General features: G+C 32.3%; 3 non-coding genes across 3 annotated transcripts; all 3 read left to right on the top strand.

Annotated features, from left to right (window-relative positions):
- The first annotated feature begins 6,686 nt into the window (after positions 1 to 6,686).
- TRNAP-AGG (transfer RNA proline (anticodon AGG)) lies at positions 6,687 to 6,758 on the top strand. The gene has a single exon. It is a non-coding gene; the product is annotated as a tRNA-Pro (tRNA).
- A 5,079-nt stretch (positions 6,759 to 11,837) lies between these two features.
- TRNAP-AGG (transfer RNA proline (anticodon AGG)) lies at positions 11,838 to 11,909 on the top strand. The gene has a single exon. It is a non-coding gene; the product is annotated as a tRNA-Pro (tRNA).
- A 1,212-nt stretch (positions 11,910 to 13,121) lies between these two features.
- On the top strand, positions 13,122 to 13,193 carry TRNAS-AGA (transfer RNA serine (anticodon AGA)). The gene has a single exon. It is a non-coding gene; the product is annotated as a tRNA-Ser (tRNA).
- The last annotated feature ends 815 nt before the right edge of the window (positions 13,194 to 14,008 follow it).

The raw sequence follows: 14,008 nt of genomic DNA on the forward strand, positions 1-14,008 counted from the left end.
CAATAGAAAAATGTTAAGGTAGGTGGCTTGTTGGTCTAGGGTTATGATTCTCACTTAGGGTGCGAGAGGTCCCAGGTTCAAATCATGGACGAGGCCAAATTTTCAGATTCTTTGACATGGTTCCATTATCTTATTGAAGTCAATTTCCTGAGTAAAATCTTCAACTGAATACTATTTTTTAAAAACTCACAAAATAGATTGGATTTGCTTATTTGCACAATTGAATTTTGTTTTTTGTCAAACTGCTAAAATTATTTGTAATTACTTACCTGCACATAACATGTGACATGTCTTGGGTTTTATCCATCAGAAATCTCTGCTGGCATCATAAAACTTTGCACAGCAATTTCCAAGCAAGTATACTTCGAAAATTATTTACTATTAGGAAATATTTCATTTATTCTAATATTTCCACCTTGTATACATTAGTGACTACTTTAAAATAATACAATTTTCACATAAAAACAGTTAAGAAATCAAATTAAACATGCTTACTTGATGACTCTATGATTCTCACTTCGGGTGCAAGAGGTCACGGGTTCAAATCCTGGACGAGCCCAAATTTTTAGATTCTTAGACATGGTTCCATTATCTTATTGAATTCAATTTCCAGAGTGAATTTCAACTGAATGTTGTTTTTTCAAAACTCTCAAAATAGATTGGATTTACTTATTTGCACAATTGAATTTTGTTTTTTGTCAAACTGCTAAAATTATTTGTAAGTACTTATCTGCACATAGCATGTGACATGTCTTGGGTTTTATCCATCAGAAAAACTCTGCTGGGCATCATAAAACTTTGCACAGCAATTTCCAAGCAAGTATACTTAGAAAAATATTGACTATTAGGAAATATTTTATTTATTCTAATATTTCCACCTTGTATACATTAGTGACTGTTTTAAAATAATACAATTTTTACATAAAAACAGTTAAGAAATCAAATAAAACAGGCTTATTTCATTTGGCTCGTTGGTCTAGGGGTATGATTCTTGCTTTGGGTGCGAGAGGTCCCGGGTTCAAATCCCAGTACGGTGCATCTCATGGTTTTTATATATCTGATTTTCTCAATTGGCTAAGTCAATAGCATCAACTGAGTTTTGTTTTTGCCATACTCTCAATAGAAATTGTAAATACTTATGAATCTTGCATTCATCATTTTTCAATTGCCTTTCTTCTATTTATGCATGATTTACACATAGCTTTTGACAAGTCTTGGGTTTTATCGATAAGACAAGTCCAAACTCTGTAGCCATTTTTAAATCTTGTCACTGCACTTTCCAAATAAGCACACAAAGAAAACTATCAATAGAATCTTACGGAAACATTTTAGTTGTTCTAAAAATAAGAGCATACTTATTCAAATTTCAACTGTATTGTGGTATATTAGGAAAACTGCAGGTTCCCTACTGTCTAGATAGCTTTGAATGTTTTAAAAGAATAGTCTCATTTTGAAACACAAAAAGTTCAAAAATGAAATTGCAAGGTTATCTTTTGCCTTTCTTCTGTGTCTGGAAGCATGATTTGTACATTGCATATGACAAGTCTTTAGCTTCGTCCATGAGAGAAGTCCAAACTCTGTAGGCACTCACAAATCTTGTCCCTGCACTTTTCCTATATGCATACTTAGAAAACTATCTACTGGACCATAAGGAAATATTTTATTTATTCTACAAATTCATTTTTACATAAATGTGTATGGTGTTTTTAAAAACAAAAAGCTATTTTCTTTAAATCAATTGAAAAATCAATAGAAAAATGTTCAGGTAGGTGGCTTGTTGGTCTAGGGTTATGATTCTCACTTAGGGTGCGAGAGGTCCCAGGTTCAAATCATGGACGAGGCCAAATTTTCAGATTCTTTGACATGGTTCCATTATCTTATTGAAGTCAATTTCCTGAGTAAAATCTTCAACTGAATACTATTTTTTAAAAACTCACAAAATAGATTGGATTTGCTTATTTGCACAATTGAATTTTGTTTTTTGTCAAACTGCTAAAATTATTTGTAATTACTTACCTGCACATAACATGTGACATGTCTTGGGTTTTATCCATCAGAAAAACTCTGCTGGGCATCATAAAACTTTGCACAGCAATTTCCAAGCAAGTGTACTTAGAAAAATATTGACTATTAGGAAATATTTTATTTATGATAATATTTCCTCCTTGTATACATTAGTGACTGCTTTAAAATAATACAATTTTCACATAAAAACAGTTAAGAAATCATATAAAACATGCTTACTTGAAGATTCTATGACTCTCACTTTGGGTGTGAGAGGTCCCGGGTTCAAATCCCAGACGAGCCCAAATTTTTAGATTCTTTGACATGGTCCATTATCTTATTGAAGTCAATTTCCAGAGTGAATTTCAACTGAATGTTGTTTTTTCAAAACTCTCAAAATAGATTGGATTTACTTATTTGCAGAATTGAATTTTGTTTTTTGTCAAACTGCTAAAATTATTTGCAAGCACTTATCTGCACATAGCATGTGACATGTCTTGGGTTTCATCCATCAGAAAAATTCTGCTGGGCATTATAAAACTTTGCACAGCAATTTCCAAGCAAGTATACTTAGAAAAATATTGACTATTAGGAAATATCTTATTTATGCTAATATTTCCTCCTTGTATACATTAGTGACTGCTTTAAAAGAATACCATTTTCATATAAAATAGTTAAGAAATCAAATAAAACAGACTTATTTCATTTGGCACATTGGTCTAGGGGTATGATTCTCACTTTGGGTGCGAGAGGTCCCTGGTTCAAATCCCGGATGAGCCCTCTATTTCTTTTTTACGGTGCATCTCATGGTTTATATATATCTGATTTTCTCAATTGGCTAAGTCAATAGCATCAACTGAGTTTTGTTTTTGCCATACTCCCAATAGAATTTGTACATACTTATGAATCTTGCCTTCATCATTTTTCAATTGCCTTTCTTCTATTTATACATGATTTACACATAGCTTTTGACAAGTCTTGGGTTTTATCGATCAGACAAGTCCAAACTCTGTAGCCATTTTTAAATCTTGTCACTGCACTTTCCAAATAAGCACACAAAGAAAACTATCAATAGAATCTTACGGAAACATTTTAGTTATTCTAAAAATAAGAGCATACTTATTCAAATTTCAACTGTATTGTGGTATATTAGGAAAACTGCAGGTTCCCTACTGTCTAGATAGATTTGAATGTTTTAAAAGAATAGTCTCATTTTGAAACACAAAAAGTTCAAAAATGAAATTGCAATGTTATCTTTTGCCTTTCTTCTGTGTCTGGAAGCATGATTTGTACATTGCATATGACAAGTCTTTAGCTTCGTCCATGAGAGAAGTCCAAACTCTGTAGGCACTCGCAAATCTTGTCCCTGCACTTTTCCTATATGCATACTTAGAAAACTATCTACTGGACCATAAGGAAATATTTTATTTATTCTACAAATTCATTTTTACATAAATGTGTATGGTGTTTTTAAAAACAAAAAGCTATTTTCTTTAAATCAATTGAAAAATCAATAGAAAAATGTTAAGGTAGGTGGCTTGTTGGTCTAGGGTTATGATTCTCACTTAGGGTGCGAGAGGTCCCAGGTTCAAATCATGGACGAGGCCAAATTTTCAGATTCTTTGACATGGTTCCATTATCTTATTGAAGTCAATTTCCTGAGTAAAATCTTCAACTGAATACTATTTTTTAAAAACTCACAAAATAGATTGGATTTGCTTATTTGCACAATTGAATTTTGTTTTTTGTCAAACTGCTAAAATTATTTGTAATTACTTACCTGCACATAACATGTGACATGTCTTGGGTTTTATCCATCAGAAATCTCTGCTGGCATCATAAAACTTTGCACAGCAATTTCCAAGCAAGTATACTTCGAAAATTATTTACTATTAGGAAATATTTCATTTATTCTAATATTTCCACCTTGTATACATTAGTGACTACTTTAAAATAATACAATTTTCACATAAAAACAGTTAAGAAATCAAATAAAACATGCTTACTTGATGATTCTATGACTCTCACTATGGGTGTGAGAGGTCCCGGGTTCAAATCCTGGATGAGCCCAACTTTTCAGATTTTTTGACATGGTTCCATTATATTATTGAAGTCAATTTCCTGAGTGAATTTCAACTGAATGTTGTTTTTTCAAAACTCTCAAAATAGATTGGATTTACTTATTTGCACAATTGAATTTTGTTTTTTGTCAAACTGCTAAAATTATTTGTAAGTACTTATCTGCACATAGCATGTGACATGTCTTGGGTTTTATCCATCAGAAAAACTCTGCTGGGCATCATAAAACTTTGCACAGCAATTTCCAAGCAAGTATACTTAGAAAAATATTGACTATTAGGAAATATTTTATTTATTCTAATATTTCAACCTTGTATACATTAGTGACTGCTTTAAAATAATACAATTTTTACATAAAAACAGTTAAGAAATCAAATAAAACAGACTTATTTCATTTGGCTCGTTGGTCTAGGGGTATGATTCTTGCTTTGGGTGCGAGAGATCCCAGGTTCAAATCGTGGACGAACACAAATTTTCAGATTCTTTGACATGGACTTATTGATGTCAATTTCCAGAGAGAATTTCAACTGAATGTTGTTTTTTCAAAACTCTCAAAATAGATTGGATTTACTTATTTGCAGAATTGAATTTTTTTTTTTGTCAAACTGCTAAAATTATTTGTAAGTACTTATCTGCACATAGCATGTGACATGTCTTGGGTTTTATCCATCAGAAATCTCTGCTGGCATCATAAAACTTTGCACAGCAATTTCCAAGCAAGTATACTTAGAAAAATATTGACTATTAGGAAATATTTTATTTATGCTAATATTTCCACCTTGTATACATTAGTGACTGCTTTAAAAGAATACCATTTTCACTTAAAAACAGTTAAGAAATCAAATAAAACATGCTTACTTGATGACTCTATGATTCTCACATTGAGTGCGAGAGGTCATGGGTTCAAATCCTGGATGAGCCCAACTTTTCAGATTCTTTGACATGGTTTCCATTATCTTATTGAAGTCAATTTCCTGAGTGAATTTCAACTGAATGTTGTTTTTTCAAAACTCTCAATATAGATTGGATTTACTTATTTGCAGAATTGAATTTAGTTTTTTGTCGGACTGCTAAAATTATTTGTAAGTACTTATCTGAATAAAGCATGTGACATGTCTTGGGTTTTATCCATCAGAAAAACTCTGCTGGGCATCATAAAACTTTGCACAGCAATTTCCAAGTAAGTATTCTTAGAAAAATATTGACTATTAGGAAATATATTACTTATGCTAATATTTCTACCTTGTATACATTAGTGACTGCTTTAAAATAATACAATTTTCACATAAAAACAGTTAAGAAATCATATAAAACATGCTTACTTGAAGATTCTATGACTCTCCCTTTGGGTGCGAGAGGTCCCGGGTTCAAATCCCGGACAAGCCCAAATTTTTAGATTCTTTGACATGGTTCCATTATCTTATTGAAGTCAATTTCCAGAGTGAATTTCAACTGAATGTTGTTTTTTCAAAACTCTCAAAATAGATTGGATTTACTTATTTGCAGAATTGAATTTTGTTTTTTGTCAAACTGCTAAAATTATTTGCAAGCACTTATCTGCACATAGCATTTGACATGTCTTGGGTTTCATCCATCAGAAAAACTCTGCTGGGCATCATAAAACTTTGCACAGCAATTTCCAAGCAAGTATACTTAGAAAAATATTGACTATTAGGAAATATTTTATTTATGCTAATTTTTCCTCCTTGTACACATTAGTGACTGCTTTAAAATAATATAATTTTCACATAAAATTGGTTAAGATATCAAATAAAACATGCTTACTTGATGATTCTATGATTTTCGTTTTGGGCGCGACAGGTCCCTGGTTCAATTCCCTGACGAGCCCTCTCTTTCTTTTTACGGTGCATCTCATGGTTTATATATATCTGATTTTCTCAATTGGCTAAGTCAATAGCATCAACTGAGTTGTGTTTTTGCCATACTCCCAATAGAATTTGTACATACTTATGAATCTTGCCTTCATCATTTTCCTATTGCCTTTCTTCTATTTATGCATGATTTACACATAGCTTTTTACAAGTCTTGGGTTTTATCGATCAGACAAGTCCAAACTCTGTCGCCATTTTTATATCTTGTCACTGCACTTTCCAAATAAGCACACATAGAAAACTATCAATAGAATCTTACGAAAACATTTTAGTTGTACTACAAATAAGAGCATACTTATTAAAATTTCAACCGTATTGTGGTATATCAGGAAAACTGCAGGTTCCCTTCTGTCTAGATAGCTTTGAATGTTTTAAAAGAATAGTCTCACTTTGAAACACAAAAAGTTCAAAAATGAAATTGCAAGGTATTCTTTTGCCTTTCTTCTGTGTCTGGAAGCATGATTTGTACATTGCATATGACAAGTCTTTAGCTTCGTCCATGACAGAAGTCTAAACTCTGTAGGCACTCACAAATCTTGTCCCTGCACTTTTCCTATATGCATACCTTAGAAAACTATCTACTGGACCATAAGGAAATATTTTATTTATTCTACAAATTCATTTTTACATAAATGTATATGGTGTTTTAAAAACAAAAAGCTATTTTCTAAAAATCAATTGAAAAATCCAAAGAAAAATCTTCAGGTAGGTGGCTCGTTAGTCTAGGGGTGTGATTCTCGCTTAGGGTGCGAGAGGTCCCGGGTTCAAATCCCGGACGAGCCCAAATTTTCAGATTCTTTGAAATGGTTCTATTATCTTATTGTAGTCAATTTCCTGAGTGAATTTCAACTGAATGTTGTTTTTTCAAAACTCTCAAAATAGATTGTATTTACTAATTTGCACAATTGAATTTTGTTTTTTGTCAAACTGCTAAAATTATTTGTAAGTACTTATCTGCACACAGCATGTGACATGTCTTGGGTTTTATCCATCAGAAAAACTCTGCTGGGCATCATAAAACTTTGCACAGCAATTTTCAAGCAAGTATACTTAGAAAATTATTGACTATTAGGAAATATTTTATTTATGCTAATATTTCCTCCTTGTACACATTAGTGACTGCTTTAAAATAATATAATTTTCACATAAAATTGGTTAAGATATCAAATAAAACATGCTTACTTGATGATTCTATGATTTTCGTTTTGGGCGCGACAGGTACCTGGTTCAATTCCCTGACGAGCCCTCTCTTTCTTTTTACGGTGCATCTCATGGTTTATATATATCTGATTTTCTCAATTGGCTAAGTCAATAGCATCAACTAAGTTTTGTTTTTGCCATACTCCCAATAGAATTTGTACATACTTATGAATCTTGCCTTCAGCATTTTCCTATTGCCTTTCTTCTATTTATGCATGATTTACACATAGCTTTTTACAAGTCTTGGGTTTTATCGATCAGACAAGTCCAAACTCTGTCGCCATTTTTATATCTTGTCACTGCACTTTCCAAATAAGCACACATAGAAAACTATCAATAGAATCTTACGAAAACATTTTAGTTGTACTACAAATAAGAGCATACTTATTAAAATTTCAACCGTATTGTGGTATATCAGGAAAACTGCAGGTTCCCTTCTGTCTAGATAGCTTTGAATGTTTTAAAAGAATAGTCTCACTTTGAAACACAAAAAGTTCAAAAATGAAATTGCAAGGTATTCTTTTGCCTTTCTTCTGTGTCTGGAAGCATGATTTGTACATTGCATATGACAAGTCTTTAGCTTCGTCCATGACAGAAGTCCAAACTCTGTAGGCACTCACAAATCTTGTCCCTGCACTTTTCCTATATGCATACCTTAGAAAACTATCTACTGGACCTAAGGAAATATTTTATTTATTCTACAAATTCATTTTTACATAAATGTATATGGTGTTTTAAAAACAAAAAGCTATTTTCTAAAAATCAATTGAAAAATCCAAAGAAAAATCTTCAGGTGGTTCGTTTTTCTAGGGGTATGATTCTCGCTTAGGGTGCGAGAGGTCCCGGGTTCAAATCCTGGACGACCCCAAATTTTCAGATTCTTTGAAATGGTTCTATTATCTTATTGTAGTCAATTTCCTGAGTGAATTTCAACTGAATGTTGTTTTTTCAAAACTCTCAAAATAGATTGTATTTACTAATTTGCACAATTGAATTTTGTGTTTTGTCAAACTGCTAAAATAATTTGTAAGTACTTATCTGCACACAGCATGTGACATGTCTTGGGTTTTATCCATCAGAAAAACTCTGCTGGGCATCATAAAACTTTGCACAGCAATTTTCAAGCAAGTATACTTAGAAAATTATTGACTATTAGGAAATATTTTATTTATGCTAATATTTCCTCCTTGTACACATTAGTGACTGCTTTAAAATAATATAATTTTCACATAAAATTGGTTAAGATATCAAATAAAACATGCTTACTTGATGATTCTATGATTTTCGTTTTGGGCGCGACAGGTCCCTGGTTCAATTCCCTGACGAGCCCTCTCTTTCTTTTTACGGTGCATCTCATGGTTTATATATATCTGATTTTCTCAATTGGCTAAGTCAATAGCATCAACTGAGTTGTGTTTTTGCCATACTCCCAATAGAATTTGTACATACTTATGAATCTTGCCTTCATCATTTTCCTATTGCCTTTCTTCTATTTATGCATGATTTACACATAGCTTTTTACAAGTCTTGGGTTTTATCGATCAGACAAGTCCAAACTCTGTCGCCATTTTTATATCTTGTCACTGCACTTTCCAAATAAGCACACATAGAAAACTATCAATAGAATCTTACGAAAACATTTTAGTTGTACTACAAATAAGAGCATACTTATTAAAATTTCAACCGTATTGTGGTATATCAGGAAAACTGCAAGTTCCCTTCTGTCTAGATAGCTTTGAATGTTTTAAAAGAATAGTCTCACTTTGAAACACAAAAAGTTCAAAAATGAAATTGCAAGGTATTCTTTTGCCTTTCTTCTGTGTCTGGAAGCATGATTTGTACATTGCATATGACAAGTCTTTAGCTTCGTCCATGACAGAAGTCCAAACTCTGTAGGCACTCACAAATCTTGTCCCTGCACTTTTCCTATATGCATACCTTAGAAAACTATCTACTGGACCATAAGGAAATATTTTATTTATTCTACAAATTCATTTTTACATAAATGTATATGGTGTTTTAAAAACAAAAAGCTATTTTCTAAAAATCAATTGAAAAATCCAAAGAAAAATCTTCAGATAGGTGGCTCGTTAGTCTAGGGGTGTGATTCTCGCTTAGGGTGCGAGAGGTCCCGGGTTCAAATCCCAGACGATCCCAAATTTTCAGATTCTTTGAAATGGTTCTATTATCTTATTGTAGTCAATTTCCTGAGTGAATTTCAACTGAATGTTGTTTTTTCAAAACTCTCAAAATAGATTGTATTTACTATTTTGCACAATTGAATTTTGTTTTTTGTCAAACTGCTAAAATTATTTGTAAGTACTTATCTGCACACAGCATGTGACATGTCTTGGGTTTTATCCATCAGAAAAACTCTGCTGGGCATCATAAAACTTTGCACAGCAATTTTCAAGCAAGTATACTTAGACAATTATTGACTATTAGGAAATATTTTATTTATGCTAATATTTCCTCCTTGTACACATTAGTGACTGCTTTAAAATAATATAATTTTCACATAAAATTGGTTAAGATATCAAATAAAACATGCTTACTTGATGATTCTATGATTTTCGTTTTGGGCGCGACAGGTCCCTGGTTCAATTCTCTGATGAGCCCTCTCTTTCTTTTTATGGTGCATCTCATGGTTTATATATATCTGATTTTCTCAATTGGCTAAGTCAATAGCATCAACTGAGTTTTGTTTTTGCCATTCTCCCAATAGAATTTGTACATACTTATGAATCTTGCCTTCATCATTTTCCTATTGCCTTTCTTCTATTTATGCATGATTTACACATAGCTTTTTACAAGTCTTGGGTTTTATCGATCAGACAAGTCCAAACTCTGTCGCCATTTTTATATCTTGTCACTCCACTTTCCAAATAAGCACACATAGAAAACTATCAATAGAATCTTACGAAAACATTTTAGTTGTACTACAAATAAGAGCATACTTATTAAAATTTCAACCGTATTGTGGTATATCAGGAAAACTGCAGGTTCCCTTCTGTCTAGATAGCTTTGAATGTTTTAAAAGAATAGTCTCACTTTGAAACACAAAAAGTTCAAAAATGAAATTGCAAGGTATTCTTTTGAATTTCTTCTGTGTCTGGAAGCATGATTTGTACATTGCATATGACAAGTCTTTAGCTTCGTCCATGACAGAAGTCCAAACTCTGTAGGCACTCACAAATCTTGTCCCTGCACTTTTCCTATATGCATACCTTAGAAAACTATCTACTGGACCATAAGGAAATATTTTATTTATTCTACAAATTCATTTTTACATAAATGTATATGGTGTTTTAAAAACAAAAAGCTATTTTCTAAAAATCAATTGAAAAATCCAAAGAAAAATCTTCAGGTAGGTGGCTCGTTGGTCTAGGGGTATGATTCTCGCTTAGGGTGCGATAGGTCCCGGGTTCAAATCCCAGACAAGCCCAAATTTTCAGATTCTTTGAAATGGTTCTATTATCTTATTGTAGTCAATTTCCTGAGTGAATTTCAACTGAATGTTGTTTTTTCAAAACTCTCAAAATAGATTGTATTTACTAATTTGCACAATTGAATTTTGTTTTTTGTCAAACTGCTAAAATTATTTGTAAGTACTTATCTGCACACAGCATGTGACATGTCTTGGGTTTTATCCAGCAGAAAAACTCTGCTGGGCATCATAAAACTTTGCACAGCAATTTTCAAGCAAGTATACTTAGAAAATTATTGACTATTAGGAAATATTTTATTTATGCTAATATTTCCTCCTTGTACACATTAGTGACTGCTTTAAAATAATATAATTTTCACATAAAATTGGTTAAGATATCAAATAAAACATGCTTACTTGATGATTCTATGATTTTCGTTTTGGGCGCGACAGGTCCCTGGTTCAATTCCCTGACGAGCCCTCTCTTTCTTTTTACGGTGCATCTCATGGTTTATATATATCTGATTTTCTCAATTGGCTAAGTCAATAGCATCAACTGAGTTGTGTTTTTGCCATACTCCCAATAGAATTTGTACATACTTATGAATCTTGCCTTCATCATTTTCCTATTGCCTTTCTTCTATTTATGCATGATTTACACATAGCTTTTTACAAGTCTTGGGTTTTATCGATCAGACAAGTCCAAACTCTGTCGCCATTTTTATATCTTGTCACTGCACTTTCCAAATAAGCACACATAGAAAACTATCAATAGAATCTTACGAAAACATTTTAGTTGTACTACAAATAAGAGCATACTTATTAAAATTTCAACCGTATTGTGGTATATCAGGAAAACTGCAGGTTCCCTTCTGTCTAGATAGCTTTGAATGTTTTAAAAGAATAGTCTCACTTTGAAACACAAAAAGTTCAAAAATGAAATTGCAAGGTATTCTTTTGCCTTTCTTCTGTGTCTGGAAGCATGATTTGTACATTGCATATGACAAGTCTTTAGCTTCATCCATGACAGAAGTCCAAACTCTGTAGGCACTCACAAATCTTGTCCCTGCACTTTTCCTATATGCATACCTTAGAAAACTATCTACTGGACCATAAGGAAATATTTTATTTATTCTACAAATTCATTTTTACATAAATGTATATGGTGTTTTAAAAACAAAAAGCTATTTTCTAAAAATCAATTGAAAAATCCAAAGCAAAATCTTCAGGTAGGTGGCTCGTTGGTCTAGGGGTATGATTCTCGCTTAGGGTGCGAGAGGTCCCGGGTTCAAATCCCGGACGAGCCCAAATTTTCAGATTCTTTGAAATGGTTCTATTATCTTATTGTAGTCAATTTCCTGAGTGAATTTCAACTGAATGTTGTTTTTTCAAAACTCTCAAAATAGATTGTATTTACTAATTTGCACAATTGAATTTTGTTTTTTGTCAAACTGCTAAAATTATTTGTAAGTACTTATCTGCACACAGCATGTGACATGTCTTGGGTTTTATCCATCAGAAAAACTCTGCTGGGCATCATAAAACTTTGCACAGCAATTTTCAAGCAAGTATACTTAGAAAATTATTGACTATTAGGAAATATTTTATTTATGCTAATATTTCCTCCTTGTACACATTAGTGACTGCTTTAAAATAATATAATTTTCACATAAAATTGGTTAAGATATCAAATAAAACATGCTTACTTGATGATTCTATGATTTTCGTTTTGGGCGCGACAGGTCCCTGGTTCAATTCTCTGATGAGCCCTCTCTTTCTTTTTATGGTGCATCTCATGGTTTATATATATCTGATTTTCTCAATTGGCTAAGTCAATAGCATCAACTGAGTTTTGTTTTTGCCATTCTCCCAATAGAATTTGTACATACTTATGAATCTTGCCTTCATCATTTTCCTATTGCCTTTCTTCTATTTATGCATGATTTACACATAGCTTTTTACAAGTCTTGGGTTTTATCGATCAGACAAGTCCAAACTCTGTCGCCATTTTTATATCTTGTCACTGCACTTTCCAAATAAGCACACATAGAAAACTATCAATAGAATCTTACGAAAACATTTTAGTTGTACTACAAATAAGAGCATACTTATTCAAATTTCAACCGTATTGTGGTATATCAGGAAAACTGCAGGTTCCCTTCTGTCTAGATAGCTTTGAATGTTTTAAAAGAATAGTCTCACTTTGAAACACAAAAAGTTCAAAAATGAAATTGCAAGGTATTCTTTTGCCTTTCTTCTGTGTCTGGAAGCATGATTTGTACATTGCATATGACAAGTCTTTAGCTTCGTCCATGACAGAAGTCCAAACTCTGTAGGCACTCACAAATCTTGTCCCTGCACTTTTCCTATATGCATACCTTAGAAAACTATCTACTGGACCATAAGGAAATATTTTATTTATTCTACAAATTCATTTTTACATAAATGTATATGGTGTTTTAAAAACAAAAAGCTATTTTCTAAAAATCAATTGAAAAATCCAAACAAAATTTTCAGGTGGCTCGTTGGTCTAGGGGTATGATTCTTGCTTAGAGTGCGAGAGGTCCCGGGTTCAAATCCCGGACGAGCCCAAATTTTCAGATTCTTTGAAATGGTTCTATTATCTTATTGTAGTCAATTTCCTGAGTGAATTTCAACTGAATGTTGTTTTTTCAAAACTCTCAAAATAGATTGTATTTACTAATTTGCACAATTGAATTTAGTGTTTTGTCAAACTGCTAAAATTATTTGTAAGTACTTATCTACACACAGCATGTGACATGTCTTGGGTTTTATCCATCAGAAAAACTCTGCTGGGCATCATAAAACTTTGCACAGCAATTTTCAAGCAAGTATACTTAGAAAATTATTGACTATTAGGAAATATTTTATTTATGCTGATATTTCCTCCTTGTACACATTAGTGACTGCTTTAAAATAATATAATTTTCACATAATATTGGTTAAGATATCAAATAAAACATGCTTACTTGATGATTCTATGATTTTCGTTTTGGGCGCGACAGGTCCCCGGTTCAATTACCTGACGAGCCCTCTCTTTCTTTTTACGGTGCATCTCATGGTTTATATATATCTGATTTTCTCAATTGGCTAAGTCAATAGCATCAACTGAGTTTTGTTTTTGCCATACTCCCAATAGAATTTGTACATACTTATGAATCTTGCCTTCATCATTTTCCTATTGCCTTTCTTCTATTTATGCATGATTTACACATAGCTTTTTACAAGTCTTGGGTTTTATCGATCAGACAAGTCCAAACTCTGTCGCCATTTTTATATCTTGACACTGCACTTTCCAAATAAGCACACATAGAAAACTATCAATAGAATCTTACGAAAACATTTTAGTTGTACTACAAATAAGAGCATACTTATTCAAATTTCA

This window comes from Taudactylus pleione, unplaced genomic scaffold, assembly GCF_031769625.1.
Source record: "Taudactylus pleione unplaced genomic scaffold, aTauple2 ptg000317l, whole genome shotgun sequence".
Taxonomy (NCBI): Eukaryota; Metazoa; Chordata; class Amphibia; order Anura; family Myobatrachidae; genus Taudactylus; species Taudactylus pleione.